The sequence below is a fragment of the Myotis lucifugus genome, unplaced genomic scaffold (assembly GCF_000147115.1).
Source record: "Myotis lucifugus unplaced genomic scaffold, Myoluc2.0 scaffold_86, whole genome shotgun sequence".
Taxonomy (NCBI): domain Eukaryota; kingdom Metazoa; phylum Chordata; class Mammalia; order Chiroptera; family Vespertilionidae; genus Myotis; species Myotis lucifugus.
In genome coordinates, this window is record NW_005871134.1 from 668,756 (window position 1) to 681,122 (window position 12,367).

General features: G+C 53.7%; 1 protein-coding gene and 1 pseudogene across 1 annotated transcript in view; one reads left to right on the forward strand and one right to left on the reverse strand.

Moving 5' to 3' along the window:
- Nucleotides 1-12,367, forward strand: part of CAPN5 (calpain 5) — a 50,487-nt gene that overhangs the window by 1,717 nt on the left and 36,403 nt on the right.
- Nucleotides 10,934-11,996, reverse strand: LOC106697602 (annotated as a pseudogene).

Sequence of the window (12,367 nt, forward strand, 5' to 3'; positions counted from 1 at the left end):
GTCATCTTTGGCTGCTGTGGTGGGTGGGTCGCTATGGAGGGCAGAGCTCCCTAACTCCCCACCCCCACTTCCCCACTGGTGGGTATCTGCTACGGGTTCCGGAACGGGTGGGGTGAAGGGGGTCGCTGAGGGACTGCACCTGTCCCCAGCTTGGGGAGGGGGGTGGGGAGCCCTGTCTGAGATGGAGTAGGCCTGGGAGATGTTGGACACTGTGGTTGTGAGAGGCCTGCGGGCTTTTGGGGGTGACACCCAGACACTGCTCCCAGACCAGTGCTGCTCTGGCTGCTTCTGCCTCTGCTTTTCCCGCGGGCTGTCAGGACAGCCCAGACGCTCTGGTCCCAGAGGGCACAGGGAAGCCCCTTACCTGTGTCTAGATTACTCCTTGCGGAAACTGGCTCCGGGCATGACCTGGAGGCAGGGGACTTCCCTGTGAGTCTCAGTTTCTTCATGTGCGAAATGGGAATAAATGCTGCGTAGTTGCAGGGGTTCAGGGAATGACGATTAAGTTTAAAAGTGTCACTAGGGCCCAGCCTGCATGGCTCTGGTTGAGCGTCGACAGTTCAATTTACAGTCAGGGCACGTGCCTGGGCTGCTGGCTTGATCCCCAGTGTGGGTTGTACAGAAGGCAGCTGACCAATGATTCTATCTCCTCATTGATGCTTCTATCTCTTTCTCCCTCTCCCTTCCTCTCTGAAAGTCAATAAAAACATATATTTAAAAAAGTGTCACTGAAGCCCTGGCTGATTTGCTCAGTGGTTAGAGCATCGGCTCATGGACTGAAGGGTCGTGGGTTCGATTCTTGTCAAAGGCACATACCTCAGTTGCGGGTCTGATCCCTGGCCCTGGTTGGGGTGCGTGTAGGAGGCAGCCAATCGATGTGTCTCTCTCACATTTTTCTCTCCCCGCCCACCCCCCCGCCTTCCACTCTGAAAAATCAATGGAAAAAATATCCTCTAAAAAAAGTGTCCCTGAAGTGCTTTACCAGGACATGGTGTTTGGTAGCCATTATAATTAATCGTAAGTAACAATCAGCATCACACAGTCTCTTCTTCCTGGGAGGCGGGGCGGTGCAGAGGAGGAGGGGCCACATTTGGGGGAAGAAGGGTGAAAGGAAATGGGGTCCCCCATTGAAGTGGAAGCCCCTCTTGGTGTCAGTGGGTGTGACCCCCTCAGGCCCCTCGAGTGGACGGTCTCTCTATCTGCCTGACCAAGCGCCTGCACCTCCCTAAAGCTCCTGACCCCTAAATGTCAACATGAAGCTCAGCAGCAGGCTTGGCTCCCCCGGCGGCAGGGGGCAGGTCTGCAGACCTCCCGGCCCCCTTCTGCTCCCCTGCCGTCTGGGGCCTGGGCAGATAGGGAAGTCAGTCTGTCTGTCTGTCTATAGCTGGTCTTCTCACCTGGCCCCCTGCCTTTCGTGCCCCCATCTCCTCAAGTGTTGTGAGCACCCTTAGGAGACCCCCCTCCCCGAGACCTCTTCCTTTCTCCATGCCTCACCTTTCCTGCTCAAAACATGCCTTGGCTGGCAGTGGTCTCTCCTGCCTCTTCTTGTCTCCCCCCACCCCGCCTTCTCCTCTCTGGCTTGATGTGACACCTGGGCTTGTCTTGCTTCGGTTCTGGCCAAGCTGCCAACTTCCCTTTGGCCTCAGGCCTCGCCTTTCCCTGCTCCCTAAAGGCAGACGGGCCACGTCCCTTTGGGGTTCTAACCCAGGAGGTTTTCAGGAGCCAGCCTCAGGCTTGGGCTGGGGAAGATGAAGAAGGCGAGCATTTGCAGTGACCCGAGTTACTGCTTCCCATTCTGATTGCTCAGGGTTGTGTTTCTAGGGTTCGCTTTCCCGGGGCAAGGGGTGCGAGGGTGCCCATGGCTGAGGCTGTGGTGGCCTGTGGGCGTGGCCTATGGTCAGTTGTGGGAAGAGGGGCTGGTGGCCAGAGCAGACAAATCCCAGCATTGGTGCCTGGTGGCCATCCCCGTCCGGCGTCAGGGTGCGCCCAGTAATGGCCACAGGACCTTGAGGCCTGGGGGACAACAGGCAGAGGCCTGCTCTGCCTGCCCCTGCCCCAGTCGCCACCCCCGCGCCCCGCCCGCTGTGTAACTTCTGCCAGTCAGGTGAGTGGGACCCAACCAGTTTGTTACTAATAATAGCAACTAAGACACTGAACTTTGGGGTGACTTTGTTTTGCACTGGAGCAGTTCCAGGTGTAATAACTTCATCCTCACTCGCTTACCCACTTCCTTGAGCAGGAGGGAGGAGTGAGGCCATGCTCCCACCCACCCTTCCTCACGGACAGTGGCGTTCTCCGTTGCTGCTCTGACAAATCAACACAGACTGAGTGGTTCTGAAACAACGCACGCGCATCCTCTTACAGTCCTGGGGGTCAGAAGTCCGAAATGGGTCTTACGGGGCTAAAATCAAGGTGTCGCAGGCTGTTCCTCCTGGAGGCTCCGGGGAGAGCTGCTCCTCGCCTCTCCCTGCTTCTGGTGGCTGCTGGCAGCCCCGCGACCTCATCCCCCCACTCCTCTACTTCCCTCTTGTGGAGTCAAATCTCCCTGTGCCCCCTTCTGATAAGAACACTTGTGACTACCTTGAGGGCCCACCTGGATAATCCAGGTTTAGCTGCCCATCTCAGAATCCTTAATGACATCTGCAAGGCCCCTTTGGCCATATAAGGTAACATTCACTGTTCCGGGATTAGGATGTTTATAACTTTGGGGGCCCTTATTATACCTACCTACCACAGGATCCAACCGCAGTGTCATTGCAGGCTCCTTCCCCAGGACCCGCAGCTGCTGGCTTCTTCCCCATGGGGTCACTCTCCGTGTCTGTCTCCCCCCAGCCTGGGAGCTACTGTGGGCAGGTCCTGGGCCTGCTGCACCTCCGGCCCCAGAGCCCAGCCTGAGACTGTGGTAGCCAGAGCTCAGGGATATTCGGATGAGAGGAATGTCTCCATGGGCGGCCCCAGTGACCAGACCCAGCCTCGCATTTGACAGTTAGGCCTTTAATGAGCACAGCTCATTTCATCCATTCATTCTATAAGCCCAGTGCTGGGCAGGGAAGATCACCCTGTGAGGCTTGGCTGGCCGGCCGGCCGGGAGCCCCTTTTTGTAGATCGGAGGCTGATGGAAGCTAAGTTCTGCCCAGGCAGAGGTGTGTGAGGGAGCAAGGCGGGGGGACAGGCTGGGCAAGTCGAGGGAAGACCTTCATTTTACAGATGAGAAGTCTGAGGCACACGGTTACGGTTCTGCCTCACCAGGTGCCTGTGTCCCCCTCTGGGGGTGAGGATGTGGGTGGGCCATTCTGAAGCTCTGAGCTGCCTGGGCTCGGGGAGAGGCGGCATTGGCATGAAGGCCACCCCGGGCAGGAGGAGGACGTCGCCGAGCAGGGCCAGCGCCTGGAAGCTCGGCCAGCACACCCTAGTACGGAGACGTGGTTGCCATCCTGGCAGGTGACGAGCCTCCTAGGGCCGCCGAGGAAGAACCTCCAGCCCAACTTGCAAAGAGCCCCTGGCTTGCAAGCAGCAGATCCTGCCGTGTGGGTCTGCATTACCTCCCCACGACCGAGGCCATGCATGGAGCCCTGCCTCTCTCTCAGGGGCCATTTTTACAGCCGGGTCTCTGGGCCTGCAGCCTGGCCTCCTCTCCATCCCACCTTCACGAGGACCGCCCAGTAGCGCAGCAAACACTCCCGCACAGTCCCCAGTCCTTAGCCTGGCTCTCAGGCTGCCGGAACCCGGCTGTGGCAGTGTTTCTGGGGTAGCCCCCTCTCCCTTCTCTCTCCCCTGCCCCCCAGCCTTGCAGAAGTGGTTTCTTCCTCCCGGAATGTTCCGTTCATCTCCTGAAATCGCAGTCCACTCTTTGAGATCCCGCTTAGATGCCATCTCCTCCATGCAGCCTCCCCTGCCCCATTTGAATGAATCGCTCCCCTCTGAGAGCAGATCGCTCTCCTCTACCAGGCTGGCCTCCGGGGCAGAGCCCAGTCTGACTCCTCGCTGCCCGGAGCAGGCGTGAGTGAAGGAGCAGGACTCCCAGGGGCTGGCTAGTGCACGACTGTCTGTGTGAGTGGCGGGCCTGGCAGAGCAGAGGTCTGACATGAGATCGGCTCCTGGCTCTGGCCTTGATGCACCTTTTCCCTCTCTGAGCCGCCGGATCTCATCTGTGCCGTGAGAACAGTACAGCTCCTTTCTGAGGTTGTGCAGGGGCGTGGCCTAGGAATCAAGCCTCAGTTTCCCAGCCTGAGAAATGGGCACCGTTTCGCTAGATTTCCAACCTTGAGACTTAGAGGCAGGTGGTGCCAGGGGCAGAGACTGCCCATGCGGGAAGCAGGAAAAGAGGCCGTCCTGGTGACAACCCCTGCAGATGGGGAAAGAGCTGGACATGTTCCCTTCCTCTCAGTTCCATGGGGAGAACCTACCGGCCAGAGAGGGTAGGAGGCTGCCTGGAGTCACACAGCACAATGGGGTGACCTGATCAAGTCTCATTGTGTGGGGTTGTTTTCCCTGTGGGAGTAGCAACACCGGCACCTGAAGCTCCGTGCTCCGCCCACTGCCCGGGAGACTGAGAAAAGCCCCCGCTGGAGTTGCTCTGCTGCCCCTGCCCCTCCCTTGGCACATTCTCCGCAGGATGTGGTGGTGGGCTGGGCGCCCTGCGGCAGGCGATCGCTGCCCTGGGTTTCTGTGACACCCGGGTGTGGGGACTTGCAGTGCCCGCACCAGCCAGACGGGCTGCTCACCCCACCCCGCGGGGCTGAGCCTTAGCCGCCCCCTGAGCAGGGCAGCCCCAGCCCCCAGGAACACGGCCAAGTTCCCCGCTTTGTCCTGCCTTCACTGGAGCGTGCTTGTGGAGGTCTGTCTCTCAGGTACTCCCCGCTTCCCCCGCCTCCCCAACACGCGGGGGTGGGACCCGAATCCCAATGAAGAACAGCTGTGGGGCCGAAGCCTAGGGCCTCGGCCTGGCCACACAGCAAGCTGAGCTGGAGGCTGGGTTTTCCCTCCAAGCGCTGCCAGGGGGACACCAGTGCCTCAGGACCACTGCCCCCAGCACCAGTGAGGGACCCTGCACCCCAACCCCTGGCCTGCCCTCCAGGCCCTTTGCGTCTCCCAGCAGGGGAGCTGCTGGCCAAAGTTGACTGCAGCTGGGTGGAGAACGGATTGGACGCAGACAGAAGCGATAAGGGGAGGGGAGGTAGAAGAAAGACAGGATTTCCCAGCGCTGGTGCCAGCCTGCTCCGCGTAGGCTGGACTGACTCACTGGGCCTGGCCCCTAGCTCTGCTGGCGGAGCCCGGAGCCCAGCGCCTGGAACCCGGAACCCGGAACCCGGAACCCGGTGGCCCCAGCCCCGCTCTCCCTCCACATTCTCCTCCCCAACCCTGCCATCCCTCCCTCCGTACACAGTGAGTGGGGTCCTGGGAGGCCAAAATGTACCCAACCTAGAAGAGAGGTACACGTTAAGCTTGTTATTGAAGTGGTGGCTTGTGGGACAAGAGGAGGGTGGGATCAAAGAGAATGAGTACATTGACAAAAACACAAACACCCAAATACCCAGGAAGTCAGAGAACTCCGGGGTCTGCCCTCTCCAGGCCCCCACCCCTGGAACCTCGCCTTCCCGGCTGTTACTCAGGGCTCTGCCTCCTCCCCTCCGTCCATTGTGTCCCCTGCCTGCTCCCCCGGGGACCCTGGTGCAGCCTTCAAGCCCGCTCAGGTTCCATCTTCAAGACCACCCCCTCTCCCTGCCGCTCTAACCTGCCTGCCACATGCCTTCCTGCTCGGACCACTGACCACTGGTCCGTGTCTGTCACGCTGGGCTCCTCCCCTCCTGGGACTTGACCCTTAAGGACCTGACCCCTTGTCGGCTCGGGGCCAGCCTAGAATGGGTGTCAGTGAAGATGTGGCCCCTGAATCATAAGACACAGCTACTCAGCCCTTCCCTTGTCATGTGGCAAAGAGAGGGGTCCTGTGCCCTGGAGTGGGGTGCAGTGGAGTGGAGTGGAGTATTGGTGTGGGGCATCACCGGCTCCCCCACTGTTGCTGGCTGGTACCCACTCCGCTGGTCCCGTGCTGGTCCCGTGCTGGACGGCGGGCACCGCTGTGGGGGTGGGGAATTGCGGTCCAGAGGAGGCAGCCCTTTCATTCCCACAAGGGCTGGCCACAAGCAGGGGCGAGTCTCCCGCCCACAGAGCCCTGGACCGCGTCCGCTCACACTCGCACGTGAGCCTCCCAGTGCCAGCTCTACAGCCTTCCTCCCGCCTTCCCGCTCCAGTCTTTCCTTTTCTAGTGCATTCTCCATGCGGCAGCAGGGGCATCCCAAGTCCCTCCCCTGCTCAGCACCTTTCCAGCTCTCCGTCCCCTCGGGACCAGGCCCAATTCTTGCGCCCACACCCCAGGATCTCTGACTGGGACCCTGTGCACCTCCCCACCCCACCTCCACTCTGCCAGCTCAGCTCCTCTCAGGGCGGAGAGTGTCTCTGGAGACGGTCCCTGGGTGGCTGGCACCCCCTCTCAGAGGCAGAGGAACTCTTGGAAGGAGGCAGGTGCCTGGGTGGGTGAGGGGGCACCCCCTTCACCTGTGGGACCCTCTCTGGGACGTGAGCGCTCCAAGGGTGAAAGCTGTGGTGTTCTGAGAGGTGGAGGCGACTTGCAGAAGGTCCCACAGCCTGTGTGAGCCAAGGCCAGGCCAGGGCTCCTTCCCTCCGTGTGTAATGTCCGGCCAGAGCTGGTGACGTCGGGTCTCCAGGTTCAGCCAAGCTTTCTGTCCAGGGCCACTGCACGGACTTTTCAAAAACGTTTCATTGAAGCATAAAGAACAGTTCACACACCACAGGTGCGCAGCTCAGTGACACGCCCGTGAGGCCACCTCCCAGATCAAGGAGCGTGGTCCCAGAACCCAGAAGCCCTCTCATTCCCTTTTAGTCGCCGCCCCCAGAGGTGGCTGTTCCCCTGCCTTCTCTTCACCGGAGCTGGGTTCAGCCTGCTTGTCAATTTTGTATAAATGGAATCCTAGTTTAGCTTCTTTTTTAATATTGTGCTCGTGAGATCCATCCATGGAGTTTCATACAATAGTTCGTTTATTTTTGTTACTGTATAATATTCCATGGTAACAGCATATGTATCCTTTCTTCTTTTGCACTGTTGGGCTGTTTCCCCTTTTCAGGTGTAACAAATACTGTGATAAAATTCTTTTTTTTTTTAAATATGTTTTATTGATTTTTTACAGAGAGAAGGGAGAGGGATAGAGAGTTAGAAACATCGATGAGAGAGAAACATCGATCAGCTGCCTCCTGCACACCCCCCACTGGGTATGTGCCTGCAACCAAGGTACATGCCCTTGACCGGAATCGAACCTGGGACCTTTCAGTCCGCAGGCCGACGCTCTATCCACTGAGCCAACCTGGTCAGGGCGATAAAATTCTTGTACATGTATTCTGGTGAATACGTGCATGCATTTCTGTTCAATATGCACGTAGGAGTAGACTCACTGAATGATAGAGTATGTGTTTGTTCAGCTTTGGTAGATATGGTCAGACACTTTTGCAAAGTGGTTGTACCAATGTACACTCTCACCACCAATGTAGATCTGTTTGGGAGTGTGTGTGTGTGTGTGTGTGTGTGTGCTCTAGGCGGGGGATGTAATGGTATCTTATCGCATTTTTTAAATTTTTATCTTAGAGGATGTTTATTAAAGTTGAGGACAATGAAACAAGGAAGGCTGGGGAAATGAGCCCAGGCTGCTCTGCTTTGGTTCACTAAGAAGTCAGAACAAAGGGGCCTAGGGAACAGGTTCAGGGAGTTTGTCTGGGATGAACTGCTGCTGCTCATTGCTGCCCTGGTTGTAAGCCTGGTCTCTCATTGCATTTTTCATGTGTATTTATTTTCTTGATGATTAGTGAAATCAAACACGTTTTCATTTATTGGCCATCTGAACATGCTCTTTTTCTTTCTTCAGAAAGCTTCGTTGTTTTACTTTTCAGTTGGATTCATACTCTCTGTGGAGTTGTTTTGTGTATGGTGTGAGGTAGGGGTCAAGGGGCAGCTTTTCCCATATGGATAGCCACTTGACCCAGCACCTTTCATTGAAAAGACCATCTTTCCCCCAGTGCCCTGTGGTGTCACCTTTGTCATACGTCAGGTGTCTGTGTCCTAGTGGCCTCCGTCTGGGCTTTCTGTTCTGTTCCCTACCCTTCGCCAGTTTCACACTGTGTCAATTACCAGAGCTTTGTGGTAGGTCTGGTTAACTGTTAGTGTGAGTCCAACAGCTGTTCTTCAAATGGTCTTGGCGACTCATGCTGCTCTGTGTGCTGGCTCCATTACCCCACCTCTTAGAGGAGATTCCCAAGGCTCAGAGAGGTCAGGTGACTTGCCCCTGCCACACAGCCCTTACTCCACAGCGCCCTGCCCTCTGACGCTTGCTGTAATGCTAAGGTTCCCGCCTACACCACTAGGAACTCAATAGTTTCTTAAAATCAACTTCCTTTTTCCTTATTTCTTAAAGGAAACGGTGTCTACTGTAAATGGAAAGTCAGCGTTACTCTCCAGTACTAGAAGAATCTTAAAAATCAAGTAAAAACAATAGAAAAATCCACCCCTTTCCAGGCAGGTGCCGTGGCTCTGAGTCTGAGGCTGGCTTCTCCCTTGTTAGAGGAGGTGGGCAGGGGCTGTGCAGGGCTAAAGACCTGCTGGACCACACTGAGCTCTCCTTGAGAGAGAGCTGGCAAGGAACCACTTTCTGACGCCTTTATTGCCGTGTTCGCCCTAAATGGTAACAGTATTAACGCAGGCCCTGCTTCGGGAAGCCCTGGTCTGGAAGTTGGGATCCAGCTAACAAGCCACAGATTTTTTTTTTTATGTGTGCTGATTAAAAGCTTTCATAATAAAATGAGAGTAGAAAATATGGTGTATGGTATAACAAAATGTGTTTTCATAAGATATTATGGGCCAATTATGCATTCAAACACCTCAAGACATTCTGCACAAAGAACTTACAGATCCTATTTATTTAATAACACAACGTCTAGTCCTTTAAGAACATGCTTTTAAGAACATAACTACAATGAAATTTTCAAAACCAGAAATTAAAATAATATTTTTTTATTCATTAAAATATTGAACAAATGACTTTATGGGACAGGACGCCATAAACTTGTTTCTGTAACAGCAGGCAGGTTGTGTGCTAGAAACGGAAGAGAGGAAGCTAAGTCAAACAAAATAAGTCCAGGGAATGGGTAGTCCTACATTTCTGGTTAACTGAGGCTTCATATTGTTAAGGGGGGGTCTTTGAGCATCAAAATTTGTTTATAAAAATAAAAACTTCGCCCTAGCCAGTTTGGCTCAGTGGATAGAGCATTGGCCTATTGGACTGAAGGGTCCCGGGTTCGATTCCAGTCAAGGGCACATGCCTAGGTTGTGGGCTCGATCCCCAGTAGGGGGTATGCAGGAGGCAGCCAATCGATTCTCTCTCATCTTTGATGTTTCTATCTCTCCCTCTTCCTTCCTCTCTGAAATCAATAAAAATATATTTAAAAATAAAAACTTCCCCAAACATCAGAAGTATGCCTTCCTACCTCAGCAAAGATTTTTTTCCCCTTTTTACAATTTAGAATTCTGCTGTTCATTTTTCAAATATATGAACAATACCTGGTTAATTTCTTAAACTACCAGTGTCACCCTTCAGATTATGGTTTTGTCGCATTACCATATACTCCCCCACCCCCACCCCCCTATCCCCTCGTGATGAATGTAGGGCCGGTGATAGGAAAGTTACTGAAACATGCTTAGATAAAAATTGCTCTCAGAAATACTTTATTCATAAATAATTCAGCAAGTGTTTTTTGAAAGCCTGCGACATTTCCAGGTCTAGGAAGAGCAGGACACACACGAGGCCTGCCCCAGAGAGCTCACCATCTCGAACAGGGCAGATCGAGCCCTGGTTCCAAGCCACTCTGAGCCTTCATTACATTTGTAAAGATTTGCATAGATATGGATGTCCTCTGTGAGGGCAAAGAAAACATCCCTTATGCACATCATTCTTTAGGTTCTCATGGGGGGAATTTTGAAACCTGCATGTTGAGTGGGGACTTTGCTCCGATTGCCTTGTGCTCCTTCTGACAAGCAGAGCATCCCCGTCCGCGCCCCCAGCAGCCTCCGCGCTGTCTGGCTGGCTGGCTTTTCCTGTGATACTTTGCTACACCTTGCTGCTCCCCTTCGCTGTTGTTTTCTGTTTCTTTGCTTCTTACCAGAAGCCTGGTCACCTGGGCTTCCCATTTTCCCTTCCCCGGCTTCTCATTCACTTGCTAATCTTAACGCTTCCTTAAATGTTGGGCCCTCAGTGAGTGCAGTTAACCGGCAATTCCAATGAGCATTTCCTTGAGCGCTGGTGTGAACTGCCCATCTTCTTTACAACACTCTCTTCCTGAATGCGATTTAGAAATATTATTCTCAAAAAAATAACGTTTCTTGAGAATTCCCGCTTTAAAGGCTGTATTGAAAGGAGACCGGTAAAGGAATGCATAGCTCAGCAAGGGGCGCTTCTACTTCATCTTCGGTTCTTACCATTGCAAGTATCGGATTCTGCAAGGTCATCGTTAAAGCTCTTTGGTGGGGGATATCAATTTTACACATAAGCGCTAAATCTAAAAATTTAATTTGGGGCTCCTTGATACCAAATTAAATTTTATATGAACACATGATGCTTGAAACTTAAAAAAACACACCTATGGGATAAAAGTTAAGACAGTTAAGTATGCATTGATATGTCTATATCCTGTGTCATAAATGAAATATAATTAAGAATTCAACTGTTTTTGAGTCTGCAAGTCAGATGCTGTCAAGCAAACTGTGAATAATCCACAATCCTGTTACAATTTTAACTTACAGGCAAATAGGGAGATTCAATACATTTTCCAAATGTTCTCAGAGAGGATTATCAGAAGCGTCCTCCAGTAAGAAAACACAGTTGGATGATCCATTTACTGCCGATGAACTGGCCGTGCGTGCCGTGAGGTAGCAATGAAAGACGGCATCTTCTGGGGACACGGTGCATGCCTTCCATGCATACGCGTTCCCTCTTCACATGAAATGTGGGAAGAACGAGAAGGGACCGACAGTCACCTTCGACTATTTCACCAAGTATTGGTGTTTTCATAGTTTTAAATGCCTGGTTTCCGTTTTACAACACCAAGACCAATATTTATTTTGACAGGTAATCCTGTCTTCCAAGTAGCAGATATGAACAACTTCCAACACGATCTTTAGGCATGATTTGCCGTCTGAGCCATGCTTTAGGAAAACATGTCCAGCCGTCTGTGGCGGATTTATTCCTTTTCCATCATTGCAGTTGGGGCTGCAGAAACTTTACCTTCTTCTACTGCAGACTTTGAAGACTGCTGTGAAAGGCGTGCTTTCAGGAACACCGAGGACTTGGTACACAGCCTCGGGGCGGACGTCAGCGTGATCTTAAAGGAAACCTTCCAGGTGGTGGAGCTGGTCTGGACAGCGAACACCGACGAGCCGCAGGTTTTGGACACGTTTCTGGACGTTCTCATCTACGACACGGGACTAGAACCCTCTGTCCTGTTTCTTCCTGGCTTTGGCGCTGCACTGTCCAGGGGAGGCTCCTGGGAGTCAGCTGCTCAGCGTGGCCTGCTGCAAGATGAGCCCTCTCTCTGCCCTGTCCTCCGTGTGGACACTTCCACAGATCCAGGGGAGAGCAGACAGGCTGCAGCCTCCTGGGAGCGGGTGCTCCACGTTTCCACGGCGAGGACAGAGACTCCTGTAGGGCAGGCCCGTGGCTGATGCCGCCTTCTTACCCTGCCACTTGAGAAGCTGGAATCAGGCGGGGCTGATAGCAGCTCAGAGGGCTTAGTGACTTGCCCCAGGACACAGCTCTAAGTGGTGTAGGCAGGACTTGAACTTAGGTCTGACTGACCTGCTGGAGGACGGGGTTCTCTGAGCTGCCTGGCAAGCCCTCGTTCTGACCCAGCTCAGTTCCCCCGCGGTCCACAGGGCCCCACTGCGCTAGCTGTGTCTGAATGGCTTTGTGCTTTCCTGTGTGAGCCTTCTCTCTCTTCTCTCTTTAAAATATATTTTTTATTGATTTCAGAGAAGGAGGGAGAGGGAGAAAGAAATGGAAACATCAATGATGAGAGAGAATCATTGATTGGCTGCCTCCTGCACACCCCACACTGGGGATGGAGCCTGCAACCTGGTCATGTGCCCCGACCTGGAATTGAACTGTGATCTCCTGGTTCACAAGTCGATGTTCAAACACGGAGCCACGCGCCGTGAGCCTTCTCCTGAGTTGTTCTCTCCTAAAGGACATCTGACTCCTGGGGCCAGACCTTTGTGTCCCTCTTGCTGGAACCTCTGAAATGACACATTTTT